General features: G+C 35.8%; 1 long non-coding RNA gene across 6 annotated transcripts in view; it reads right to left on the bottom strand.

Annotated features, from left to right (window-relative positions):
* Positions 1 to 10556: 10556 nt before the first annotated feature.
* The window catches only part of LOC112648508 (uncharacterized), a 132002-nt gene continuing 128929 nt past the window's right edge, over positions 10557 to 13629 (bottom strand). For 5 of the 6 annotated variants that reach the window (XR_007411886.1, XR_007411889.1, XR_007411891.1 and 2 more), the window contains 2 exons: positions 13450 to 13514; positions 10557 to 10706 (listed from right to left, as the gene is read on the bottom strand). This is a non-coding gene — a long non-coding RNA (uncharacterized LOC112648508). Of the gene's footprint in view, positions 10707 to 12437; positions 12758 to 13449; positions 13515 to 13629 lie in introns of those variants that run through there. The other variant, XR_007411888.1, reaches the window with a different exon arrangement.

The raw sequence follows: 13629 nt of genomic DNA, 5'->3' as shown, positions 1-13629 counted from the left end.
AGTGATTTAATCTGGATTTTTGCTTATAAGTATCATTCAATTAAGAAATGTTAAGAAATATTAAGAAGATCTATTCATTCTCAAATCCTTGGGAAAAAATGATTAAGATCTCTGTAAACAAAATAATAATTACCAGCAAAAGAACTTTAAAAATCCACTGAAAAGCAATTGGTAACAACTCCTAACAATGAAATTTTTAGTTTTCAAATAGGTTTTTAGTCTGTTTCGCCTAGAATGGAAATGCTTAATATTCCCCAGCCTACTGCCTAGGATTGTTAGGTTGAGAGATACGTCCTCTGAAAACAAGTAGAATGGAGAGTCCTGAATAGGGACTGTAGTGCTTTTGACAACTTATTGATTCAGTAGGTCCTTATTCAGTTTCTCACAGACATTGGATAGACTGTCCTGGTAATACACTGGCACGGGTGCCAATAAAGAGGCAACTAAAAATAATCACAATAACAAAAGTCTGAGGAACAAAGAGATTTGCTTCTTATCCACAGTATGGGCAAAAGGAGGTCTTTAAGACAGAGGTAGAAGTGCAATATTAGGCTCCAAGGTATTTAGAATATTTCTACCAAAAGATTAGAAATGGAAAAAGTTACATCTGTTGATCTGTCACAATGAAAGGATCCATTTATCCAAGGCACATTTAAAGGTCTGGTATACTGCTCCACCTAAATCTAGCAAATTCGATGAACTCATGCAATTGTTGAAGGTGAATTTTTCACCAGCACCACCTCACAAAGATTGTCAACAACATGGAGAAAGCATTTTTTTATTATACATGTTCCAGAATTACCTTCTTCATCCCAGCAATCAGATTTAGGAAATTTCTCTGATGATGCATGTCAAGATTACCTACTACGTTATGGAGCTCATAGTGGAGTCCTTGTACTTCTTAAATGTGTTATTAGAAAGATGTATCTAGTCTGGTATTAGGACACTATTCCAGGTTCTATCTGTTCAAAAAATATTTTTTAAGGGGCATGAACCCAACGTGGGGCTTAAACTCACAACCCTGAGATCAAAACTTAAGCTGAGATCAAGAGTCAGAAGCTCAACCAACTGAGCCGCTCATACACTCCATGACCTTGTACTTCTTAACTAAATTTGATTTGTCCTTTTAGTAGATCAACAAAATACATCATCAACTGAAACTACGTCATAGCATAGCACAAAGCTTAAGAAACACCTTCCATTGTAAATACCAAGCAAAATACAAAGTATGAGTTGGTAGACTCTAGAGAACATTCAACTCAATTCCATAGATTTCAATTCTATATGCTTTGTTCCTCTGGGATTTTCTTTTTGTTCTCACAAGTTTATTGATAACTGCAAAGTTTCTCAATAACTATTTGGGTTTGAATCCCAGCTTGCCTTTTACTAGCTCTGGGACCTCAGCCAATTTATTCAACCTTTTCATACCTTAGTTTCCTACTTGTAAAATGAATTAATATACGTGCAATACTGTTTGACATATAATAATAGCTCAATAAACCACACCAATGACTCCCAAAATAGAACTTCTATTCCACACTCTGTCCTTTTGAGGCAATTGCTCTAGCTAATCACAGGGACACTTAAAAGAATCTATGGGCAGTTTAAGTTCCACATGTCCCCAAATCAACTTTTCATATTCTTACTGAAAACAAGTTCTATTGTGTCTATTTTTTACTTTCTGAATTTGCTATAATTCTAAAATCCAAGGGAATTGGAATTTAAAGTTATATCCCCAACTTTGATTTGATTGCCACATAATTTTCTAACTCCTAATCAGAAGTAAGATTAGAGAGTTAGATCACAGATCTAAAATCCTGGCACATAATTCTCTGCATAGAAAATTGCATGGAAACTTATAATTTCATGTCTGGGGGGAAAAAAAAGATGGCCTATCCTGATCCTATTCCAGAAATTTCATTATTTTTTGTACCACTGTTTATTTCTTAGCAAATAATGTTTACATTCATTTATATGCCCTAAAACACAAATAAGTATGGTTGCTAAATAATATTATGCCATTAAATTTCTTGTTTAATGCTTCTTCATATTGCTTGTTAGAAGTTAATGAACAGTATATGCAATTAGAAAGAAATAAACACCAAATCCTCCATGAGCCACAGAAATAAATCAGTATGTCTTAATCTCAGAATGAGAAACAAAGATATTTCTTCCTCAGACCAAACAAAGCAGAGATTTTCAAACTGAAGGAGAGCCATAGAAAAGTTCGACCCCAAATATGGTAAGCTTGGACTAGATAGCTGAGCCTGAGCATTAATAAAAGATTAGAATCTCACATTTGAAAAAAAGTATGAAAAGTTTTTGCTAGTGTGCTGGGAGCCAATTAAGGCACAAATATCCTTCTCTGGTTTTAGAAAAATGTATATGTTCTAGATGCTAGGTTGGAATTCAACTAAAATGGTGTTTTATTATGAAAACAGATGATTTGTCTTTGACATTTTTAGAGTCCACCCATATTCACTCAGATGCTGCTCCTGTAGTAATTCCAGGAAGAGCCAAGTCTCCTTGGAAAACTGTTCTGGTCAGTAAGTCCTAGCCAAGTGCTCAGTAAGGTACTCAAGGACATTCCAAAGCTCAGGACTCTAAGTCTGGATAGGCCTCTCTGGCCTGGGTGTCAAACTAGAACCTAAACATGCCTCCTACAAGACTATGAAGAGCAAGGTGAACCTTGAGGAACCAGTCACCAAGTGGAAACCCTATTCTAGCTTCTCCACTGCCTTTCCCACTTCCTGCCAAATAACCAAATGAGTTTGGCTCTAGATGGAATCTCACCTTTGCCTCTTTTTCCTTTGGAGCTAATTAACATTTATATGTTTTTTTTGTTTGTTTTGTTTTGTTTTGTTTTACCATAAATAAATTTACTTCTTTCTTAAGGCTCATTTGGAAAAGTCAAAATCTAGCCAAGGAATCAACATATGGTAGGAGTTGTTTTCTCAATTTCCATGGCAGAAGGTCATACAAGGAGAATTGTTATGAGCTGCAACTAATTATTCAGGTACAAGGTTAAAGAGAGGGAGGCTAGATTCATTTTTTTCTCTTTGGACCTCAAGTGTAGTTAGTGAGTTAATTCTACTTCTCTATTTATTGCACTATGATTACAGCTTCATGCAAGGTCTCATATTTTTTTCCTCTTCATCTCCTATTCACATTTCTATTTTCCTTCTTTGTTAGAGGTACCCACTTTATTTTGCTTTATTTGTGTCAGATATGTATGGATCTCTAAAAAATCATTGCCAAGTACTGAATTGTGTCACCACCACTCCCACAACAGGTCGAGGGGCAAAGCTGTTTTCTCCACCATTTCAAAGAGTGGGGCCATCTTTCCCACTTCAGGGGGCCAGCATGATCCTGCCCAGTGTGTTGGGGGTGAGGGTCTTACAAAATATTGAACCAAATGAGCTCAATAGTTGCCTTGTTACATTTTGAACTTTTTGGAATGTGTTATCCCTTCCTCCCATCTGATTTCTCCTTTTTGGCATGGGAATATCTATTCTATGCCCATCTACCATCGTATTTTGGAAGCACATAATATATCTGGTTTCACCATTCACAGGAATTTTGCCTCAGAATGAGTCATACCTCAAGTTTCAGCCATATCTTATTTAGATGATATTTAGATAAGACTTCAGACTTTAGGCTTTAGGGTTGATGCCAGAATGAATTAAGATGGGGGGCAGGGGAGGCTACTGGGATGGAATGGATTTTTTTTGTTTTGTTTTGTAAAAAGGACATGAATTTGCATTGGGGAGCTTGGGGTGAAATGCTACGGACTAAATTTTGTTCCTCCAAAATTCATATGTTAAAGCCCTAAACCCCAGTGTACCTAGAGATAGGATCTTTAGGAGGTAATTACTATTAAATGAGGTCATGGTGGTGGGGCCCTAATCCAATAAGACTGTAGTCTTTTAAGAGGAAGAACCTTTGCCTCTGCCTCTGTCTTCCTCTCTCCCATATAAGAAGGCAACCACCTGCCGCTAGAAAGAAGGCTCTCACCAGAACCCAACCATGTTACCACCCTGATGTTGGACTTCCAGCCTCTAGAACTGTGAGAAAATCCACTTCTGTTGTCTAAGCCTCCAGGCTATGGTATTTTGTTATGGCAGTCTGTATTGACAAATATAATCATAGTATTACTTTGTGTCCCTGCACATTTTAATCTATATAAATGGTAGTGTACTATTGCTTAAATTGTTTCTTTTTCACCCAACTCTGTTTACAGATGTATCCATGTTGCTGTATATATATTTAAGTCATTACATCTGACTGCAGTGGAGTGTTCCAATGTATGCTTCCAATGTATCCTTTATCTACTTTCTAGTAACAGACTCTGGGTTGCTGCTACCTACAACAAACAGGATGGGTTCAATGTTCTACTAATACATGACCCCTAATAGGTTTCTATAAACACAGAGTCATGTACATTTTGGCTCAAATAGTATACACAGATCAAATTTCCCTCCATACTGCTAGATTGCCTTTTCAAATGGTTGCACCAGCATGTGCTTCCTTGGATAGTATTAAGAGTCTCTATTCTTGCCAACATTTGGTATATATAACCTTGTACTTTTTGCCAATCTGGTGTGTATAATTTAGGAAGTTTTTAGTTGTAATTATCATTTATCTGATTATTACTGACATTGACATCTTTTCTTATGCATGTTACTCATTGGGGTTTCCTCTTCTGTGACTTGCTTATTCATATCTTTTTTTTTTTTAAGATTTTATTTATTCATGAGAAACACATAGAGAGGCAGAGACCCAGGCAAAAGGAGAAGCAGGCTCCTGAGGGAAGCCTGATGCAGGACTCGATCCCAGGACCCCAGGATCATGACCTGAGCCAAAGGCAGATGCTCAACCACTGAGCCACCCCGGTGCTCCAATCTTCAGTCCATTCAAACTTTATTTTTATAGATAGTATGAGTTAGGAATCCAAATTTATTTTTCTCTACCTAGTGAGACTTTAGTTCCCTAATACTATCTACTAATAATCCATACCCTTCTCCATGTTTCTCATATACTGACTCTATCATGCCAATTTCCCATTCACAAGGGAGATGTTCTGAGTTCCCTTTCTGTTTCATTGATATAGTGTATGTTTCTGTGGCAAACCTCATTTTTATTATTGATTGCTCATGTACTATAAAGTATTCCCTCTTTTTTATAAATTTATATTTTTGTGTACTTTTATTTTTCCGTATAATTTTTAATCAATTTGTCAAAAGCTCTTTAAAAACCCTCAGATAATTTATTAAATATACATTGAGTACATACCTAATTTAAAGGCAGCTGACACTTTTAAAATCTTAAATTTCCTCATAGATGAATTCGATGTAGTCTACTATTTAGCACTCTTTTCCTTTGTAACTTTAAATAGTTTTAAAATATTCTCCATAGGGCAGCCCCAGTGGCTCAGCGGTTTAGCGCCACCTTCAGCCCAGGGCATGATCCTGGAGACCCAAGATCGAGTCCCATGTCGGGATCCCTGAATGGAGCCTGCTTCTCCCTCTGCCTGTGTCTCTGCTTCTCTCTGTCTGCGTCTCTCATGAATAAATAAATTTAAAAATATATATTCTCCATAAAGATCTTGTGCATTCTTTTTTTTTCTTTTTTCTTTTCTTTTTTTTTTTTAGAGAAAGAGAGAGTATGTGCAAATGCAAGTAGAAAGGAGGGGAAGGAAGGGCAGAGGGAGGGGAGAGAGAGAATCTTTTTAAATTTTTAAAAACACTTTATTTAAATTCAATTTGCCAACATATAGTATAACATCCGATGCTCATCCCATCAAGTGCCCTCCTTAGTGCCCATTTCCCAGTCATCCCATATGTCCACCCTCCTCCCCTTCTGCAATCTGTTGTTTGTTTCCCAGAGTTAGGAGTCTCTCATGGTTTGTCTTCCTCTCTAATTTTTCCCCACTCAGTTTCCCTTTCCCTTAGAGTCTCTTTCACTATTTTTTATATTCCACATATGAGTGAAACTATATGATAATTGTCTTTCTCCGATTAACTTATTCCACTCAGCGTAATATCCTCCAGTTCCACCCACGTGGAAGCAAATGGTAGGTATATGTTCTTTCTGATGGCTAATACTCCATTGTATATCTATACCACATCTTCTTTATCCATTCATCTGTCGAAGGACATTGTGGCTCCTTCCACAGTTTGGCTATTGTGGACATTGCTGCTATAAACATTGGGGTGCAAGTGTCCCATCGTTTCCCTACATCTGTAATACCCAGTAGTGCAATTGCTGAGTCATAGAGTAGCTCTATTTTTAACTTCTTGAGGAAACTCCACACTCTTTTCCAGAGTGGCTGTACCAGCTTGCATTCCCACTAACAGTGCAAGAGGGTTGCACTTAGGAGAGAGAGAATCTTAAGCAGGTTCCATACCCACTGCAAGCCAGACAGGGGGCTCCATCTCATGACCCTGAGATCGTGACCTGAACCGAAATTAAGAGTTGGTTTCTTAATCAACTGAACTACCCAGACACCCTAAGAGCTTGTACATTCCTTATCTTATCAATTCTTGGATACTTTAAATATCTTTTACTGATATATCTTATTTGCTTTTATATTATCTAGTTAATTATTTCTATTGTAGAGGAACATTTTAATTTTAAATTTGATCTTGTATCAAACTTGCAGAACTCTTATCCATTCCAATAGTTTATCTATTGATTCTATTAGGTTTTCTCTATTGATGAGGGTATCATCTGCAATCAATGGCAGTTTCAACTTTTCTGTTTAATCTGTATACATTCTTTTTTTTTTTTTTTTTTGTCTTAATGCACCATCCAGGACCATAACAGATGACTGAATCTGCTTCATCTATCAATTGGCTTGAATGTTTGGCCATACTAATCAGTTCTTTCACATTTTGTTTACTTTTATGTGATTTATTTTACATTTCTGAGGTAAGTATAATAAAAAGTCTAATTACTGTTGGTAATTTATCTACTTTAAGCAAGCTTTGCTGTTGCTGTCCATATTTTAAGTGTATAAGTTGTTTGGTATATATCGTTCTCAGTTCAGTACCTACCTAATCTATTATTCCCCTTACCAAAATATACCTTTTTGTCTTTTATGATTTTTTTTACTTATGTGCTAAAAATTTACTATGAAATTCTTTGAATATTTGGAAGAATTCATTTTTAAATGACATAAACTTATTTGTATGCATAATTTCATTTCTTTGATATTTATTGAACCATTCGAGTTTTTTGTTTCTTCTTAAATTAGTTTCAGTAAGTTGTATTTTTATTTAAGAAACTATTTATTTCAAATTACTTTTACATTTTTCCCCATAATTGTATTAATATTCTGCAGTATTTTTTAAAGATTTTATTTATTTATCCAACCCAGAGAGAGAGCACAAGCAAGGGGAGCTGCAGAGAGAGAGAGAAGCAAGCTTCCCACTGAGTAGGGAGCCCGACGTGAGGCTTGATCCCAGGACCCTGGGATAACGATCTGAGTCAAAGGCAGAATCCTAACTGACTGAGCCCCCAGGTACCCCAATATTCTTTAGTATTCTTATAACTTACGTTGCATATAGGTCCTCATTTTTGTTCCTAATCTTGCTTTTATTTCTTCTCCTTTTCTTGATGGACTTCAAAGCCTTATCAATTTTATTAGTCTTTTTGATTTGTTATTACTGACTTCTGTATCTAGTTTTCTATTAGTTATTACCCGCTTTTATTTTTATTATTTCTATACTTCACATTCTCAGGTTTACTGTGTTTTCTTTCTATCCAAAGCAATTTTATACAGAAAAGAAAAAAATTAGAGGATTTATATTATCCGACTTCAGGACTTACTCTAAAGCTATGACATATATATTTTGATGAAACAAAATTGACACTTCTAAAATAGACTATACAACTAATCGAAGCCTAAGTATCTGTCCTTCAAGAAGGGAATGACAGAGTAGTGACTGGAGAAGGCCATAGGATCAAGAGAGGTTTCTTTTCTTTCTTTTCTCCCCCAGCTTTGCTGAAGTATGAATGACTAATAAAATTGCAAAATGTTTAAAGTATACAATATGATGAATATATATATACATATATATGTATGTGTACATATATGTATGTGTATATATGCACACATATATATATGTGAAAAGATTACCTTCACTGAGTTAATTAACACACCCATCATCTCATATTTCTGCCTTATTTATTTGTTTATTTATTTAGGCAGAACATTTAAATTCTACTCTCTAAGAAAATTTCAATTATACAGTATAGTGTTACTATGGTCACCATGTTATACATTAGATCTTCAGACTTTATTTATCTTACTCTTCTTATAACTAAAAGTTTACATCCTTTTCCAATCTCTCTCTATTTCCCCACCTCCCAGGGGCACCTGGGTAGCCTCAGTTGGTTAAGCATCCAACTCTTGATTTCTACTCAATCGTGATCTCAGGATTGTGAGACTGAGTGCCACATCAGGTTCTCTGCTGGATATGGAGCCTGCTTAAGGTTCTCTCTGCCCTTCCTCCACCCTCTCTAAAAAAAAAAACCAAAAGACAGCCTATTTCCTCACCCCCCAACCATGGCAACCACTTTTCTACTCTCCATACCTATATAAGTCTGACTTCTTTTTTTAATATATATATTTTACATATAAGAGATACTATGCAATATTTATCTTTCATTTTCTGGTTTATTTTACTTATAATGTTCTCCAGGTTTATCCAGGTTGTCACAAATGACAGGATTTTCTTCTTTCTTAAGGCCAAATAATAATCCAGTGTGTTTGTGTATGTATGTGTGTATGTGTATATATTATGGACATTTACGATGTTTCTATACCTTGGCTATTGTGAACAATGCTGCTATTAACACGAGAATACAGATCTCTCTTTGAGATAAAAAATGCCCATGTCCTAATCCCCAAAATCTGTGAATATGTTATTTTACATGGCAAGGAGGAATTAAGGTAGCTTATAGAATTAAGGTTACTAATCAACTGACCTTGAGCTAGAGAAGATTATCCTGGATGACCTAGGTGAGCTCAGTGGAGTCAAAAGAGTCCTTATAAATAAAAGAGGAAGACAGGAGGCTCAGAATCACAGAGAGATTTCAAGATGCTATACTCTTAGCTCTAAAGATGAAGGAAGGAGTGTAGCTGGTTTCCAGAAGTTGGAAAAGATAACAAAGCACATTGTCCCCTAGAGCCTCCAGAAAGAATACAGCCCTGTTGACACCTTGGTTTTAGCCCAGTAATACTCATTTCAGACTTCTGACCTCCACAACTGCAAGATAATGTGTTCATGTTGTTCTAAGTCACTGAGTTTGTGGTAATTTGTTAGGGCAGCAATAGGAAACTCAATGTAAGGTGAAGGTTCAGTAAACAGTGGCAAAAGTTTAAAATACTGCTTGTGAGGATTAGATGAGGTAACTGATCAAAGTTGGAGGTTTAGAAGGAGTTAAGCAGGTAGACATGGGAGAAAGAATATTCCAAATAAGGAGAAGATCATGAACAAAATCAGGAAAACAGGAAAGCTCAGCATATACAATAATCACAGCCTGAAACTTACAATGTTAAGATAGGAGCCTGGTAAATAATATAATATGTGTATTATATATTATATGTGTAGACACACGTAAATTACTTACATCGTGATCAATGACAGTAATAAAACCAAAACTCAGGGTATATTCCAATGAGTCACTCTTATTTGTAACTCTCCTTTGAAGTATGACCAATCTAGATCTTGCTCAAAACTAAACAGTAGCTTTTAAAAAAAGAGTTTAAATAATTCCCTTTGAAATATAAATTCCTTAAAAACTAATGGTTATAAGGATGGCATGTTCTGAGTTTTCATTTCAACTCCACCATTTATAAGATGTGTGAGCTTCTGCAAGTTATCTCTTAGAACTTCAACAGCCTTATCTAAAATGAGGAGGGTAATTACACTTGCTTCATAGGGGTTTTTGTAAGGTTTAAGTAAGATGATGCACGGAAAGGAAATGTCACAATGCTAGCTACTTTCACTATTGCTATTTTTATTCTTGTGAAGAGTTTCTCCTAGAATGTCTCCTAGAACTCAGGCAGTTAGCTGGTTTGGAATGTTTCTGCAGCAATTTTTTTCTGCCTCTGACTTTGAACAGTAACTGACAATAGACGAATTTGTTTTCGTTATACCTGAACTGAGTAACATAACTGGCACCAAAAACTATGCAAGAAATTGTCATTTTCAAAGGCAACCACAAACAGTGTGGCATCAGAACAGACTAATTAGCTGCAGGAATTATGTAATATAATTCTGAAGGATTTCTTCTTTGGTAGGACAATAAAATTCTTTATTCTCAGGAACTGTGCCAAACGGAGCTACTATTTATAATTTACACAATGACACTGAACTTTATAGATGAAAGTCAATATGTAGTGAGTGAAAGAAATAAGTGTTATGAGAGTGTGCCAGAGCATTAGAGTTACACTTTGTTGTATAAGTTAGTGAAATAACTTTATTCCTTAATAACTCCTTCTACAACAGCCTGGGCTATGTATTCAATCCCTTACCTTAAGCATAACTGAATGAGAAAATATTTCTTGCTTTCTGTTGTAAATGGAAGATAAAGTATCTGAGCTTGATTTAGCCCTTGAGATACCTTTGGCATCCATGGTTGCACAAAGGACATACAGACATGAAATCATCACCAGATAACCCAGAAGTCACAGAAACCTAGGGGAACAGAGGACTTGATAAATTTATACATCTTTATTTATAAATATTTAAAATAATTATTGGCAATATCGATTTTTTGCTAATCAACCTGGAAATGGTTATGTTTGTATGTGTGTATATACACAATAACAACTAAAAAGAGAGAAGAAGCAATGTACAATTTAAATTTCTTTTCTTGAATTCTGTAGTTTTTAAGAATGCTTCACTTGTTTTACTACAGACACCATTTGAATCTTTATCTAATAGGTTGTGAAATAGTGTTCAAATATTTAATGAGTAGAGTTAGAGGTTCTGTAGAGATTTCACAGGGAACCTTGTTGGGTTTTCTTCACCAACACTTAAATTACTAGACAGTATGCAGTTTGACTTCAGGGATGATACCTGAATACTGATACTCATGCTTGTGTTTCTAGCCCCTAGCTCAGTGTCTGGCACATCGGATTTGGATGAATGGATACCTGAGTGAATTAGTGAATGACTACTCGCTTGAATCAAGTGATAAAGACAGGACTAATTAAACAAGACGATTGCTTCCTGAGGCTCTTAAAGGCTTAAATAAAAACAATGGTTGCAGGTTATTTAATGAGGAATCTACTTGAAAGATGGTGTTCAGAAGCCCTATAGTTCTGGAGACCAAGCAATATAAGGCAGTAGTGGCTGGATCATCAAGCAGGTTGTCATGCTGCTCATGCAAGCCTTCTTATTGGATGCAAATCTCTAGATAGGTCTTCAAGTCAAAGGGAATATAACATAGAATTTGGTCACTCTCATCCTTTTAGTGTATTCATTTGCTATTTCATTTCTTTCCATGTTTCCTGCCTGACAAGAAAGAAGAATTACCACATCAAAGCCTGCAACTCTCCTGAATCGTGACGAAAATTTGAATTTAGTGTTTGAAGAACATGAGAAAAGAAGAGGAGGAGAATAGTCATGGATTTTTCTGGTCATTAACTGCATTACATGTTGGGCTGGTCACAAAAACCATCTGACCTTTATTTTCCTAATGTGTAACTTGAGAATGTAGAATTAGATATTCATTGAATTCCCTTTAAATTTTATATTCAGTGATTTTAGCTAAATATATGCTATTTGGGGGGTAAATATAAATAGCATGGTAGTTAAGACCTACCTTTATTTCCTCCTCTGCTAATTTGGCAAAAACTTCTCTAAAGTAAAGAGATTTGCTCCCCCTCCCCTTAATTTGCTGATTTATTGTCATCTGTGCATGTAATGGGACTCAGAATGATCAATGGGTCCACAGTTCACCCCAGCCCTCTGCTGGAGACCTGAAACAAAGATGAGAAAGAATGCAGAGGACAAGAGTCTGGTCACCTAACTTCTCCAAGAAAAACAGTAACAGAGGACAAACTAAATCTCCACTGGGCTATGTCTGGTGGGGAGCATCTTACATTGAGGAAGATGGGGTTAAAGCAAGAGTGTAATCAAGAAGATGACCAACAAGACAGATGAAAATGAGGAACGAAAGTGGATTTGCGGAAAGAAATCCACCAGTGAATTTCAGAGAACTGGAGAATTAGAGAAGAAAGAAAGGAGATTGTGGTCAATTTTTCTGTGAACTATATGCTTAAATTTATTTTTTAAGAAAAAAAGCAAATGTTTCATTTCTAAATTTCTTTTTCTTAAAAACAAATGTTTTACATGTTAGAATAGTTTTAGATTTTTAGAACAGTTGCAAAAATAATACCAACAGTTGGCATGTATCCCACACTCAGTTTCTCCTGTTAACATTTGAGATTGCTGTGATACACTTATCACAACTAATGAATCCATATTGATACATTATTATTCGCTAAACCATGTTTTATTAAAATTTCACAAGTTTTTCTGAATAGCCTTCACCTGTTTCAGGACCCCATGCAGGATACATTACACTTAGTTGTCATGTCTCCTTAGACTCTTCTTGGCTGTGATAGTTTCTCAGACTTTCCTCGTTTTTGATGATCTTAACAGTTTTGAGAAGTATTGGTCATGTATTTCATAATGTCTCTCACTTTGGTTTTTTGTCTGATGTTGTTCTCATGATTTCACTGGGATTATAGGTTTTGGAGAGGAAGACCACAGAGGTCAAGTGTCATTCTTATCACATCATATCAAGGGTATATGCTATCAACAGGACTTACTGCTGATGATGTTAACTTTGATGGCCTGGCTGAAGCAACATTTGCTAGATTTCTCCACTGTAAAGTTATTTCCTCCTTTTTTTTCCCCCTGTATTCTTTGGATGCAAGCCACTAAGTGTAGTTCACACATGAGGGGTGAAGAGTTCTATCCCACCTCCTTGAAGGAGCAGTATCTACATAAAATATTTGGACTATTTTATGGGAGATTTGTCTTTTCTCTCCTATGTTAATCATTTAAATTAGTATTTGACCCATTCTTTATTTGGGGTTATAATCCCAAGGTTATGAATTTTGCTGCCTAAAATCCTTTATGTAGTTGAATTTATTTTCTTGAACATACCCCTCTGAGGGACGCATAACTCCTCAGGCTGCTTTTGACATCTTTTCTATGAATCTAAAAGACTGACTTGGGAAAGGCTCCTTCTGTGTCATTACTTTTTACACTCAGGTACATATTATAATATATTTGATTCATAATTCAGAAACCAGGACATTTCTATCATGGTAATAAACCATCGATTTTAGACATTCCATTCAAAGAAATTACATGCAAACGTCATGACCCCTTGACACTGGGAATTTTAGTTGTTAGACCTTACCGTGTAAGGGTGTGATGACCTCAAGGAGAGTGGTTGAGACAAGGCTTGCTAGTGTCCTTGGCAGGCTGTAACATAATCAGGACATGATCATTGAGTATATATGTGTGTACTCACCTTTTGTTCCTCTATTATTAGTCTGTTTTAAACATAAATTTAAGATTTGATGCCATTCCAATAACC

Source organism: Canis lupus, chromosome 7, assembly GCF_003254725.2.
Source record: "Canis lupus dingo isolate Sandy chromosome 7, ASM325472v2, whole genome shotgun sequence".
Classification (NCBI taxonomy): Eukaryota; Metazoa; Chordata; class Mammalia; order Carnivora; family Canidae; genus Canis; species Canis lupus.
The sequence above is the reverse complement of the archived record's forward strand: the minus strand, read 5'-3'. Positions and strand labels throughout refer to the sequence as shown.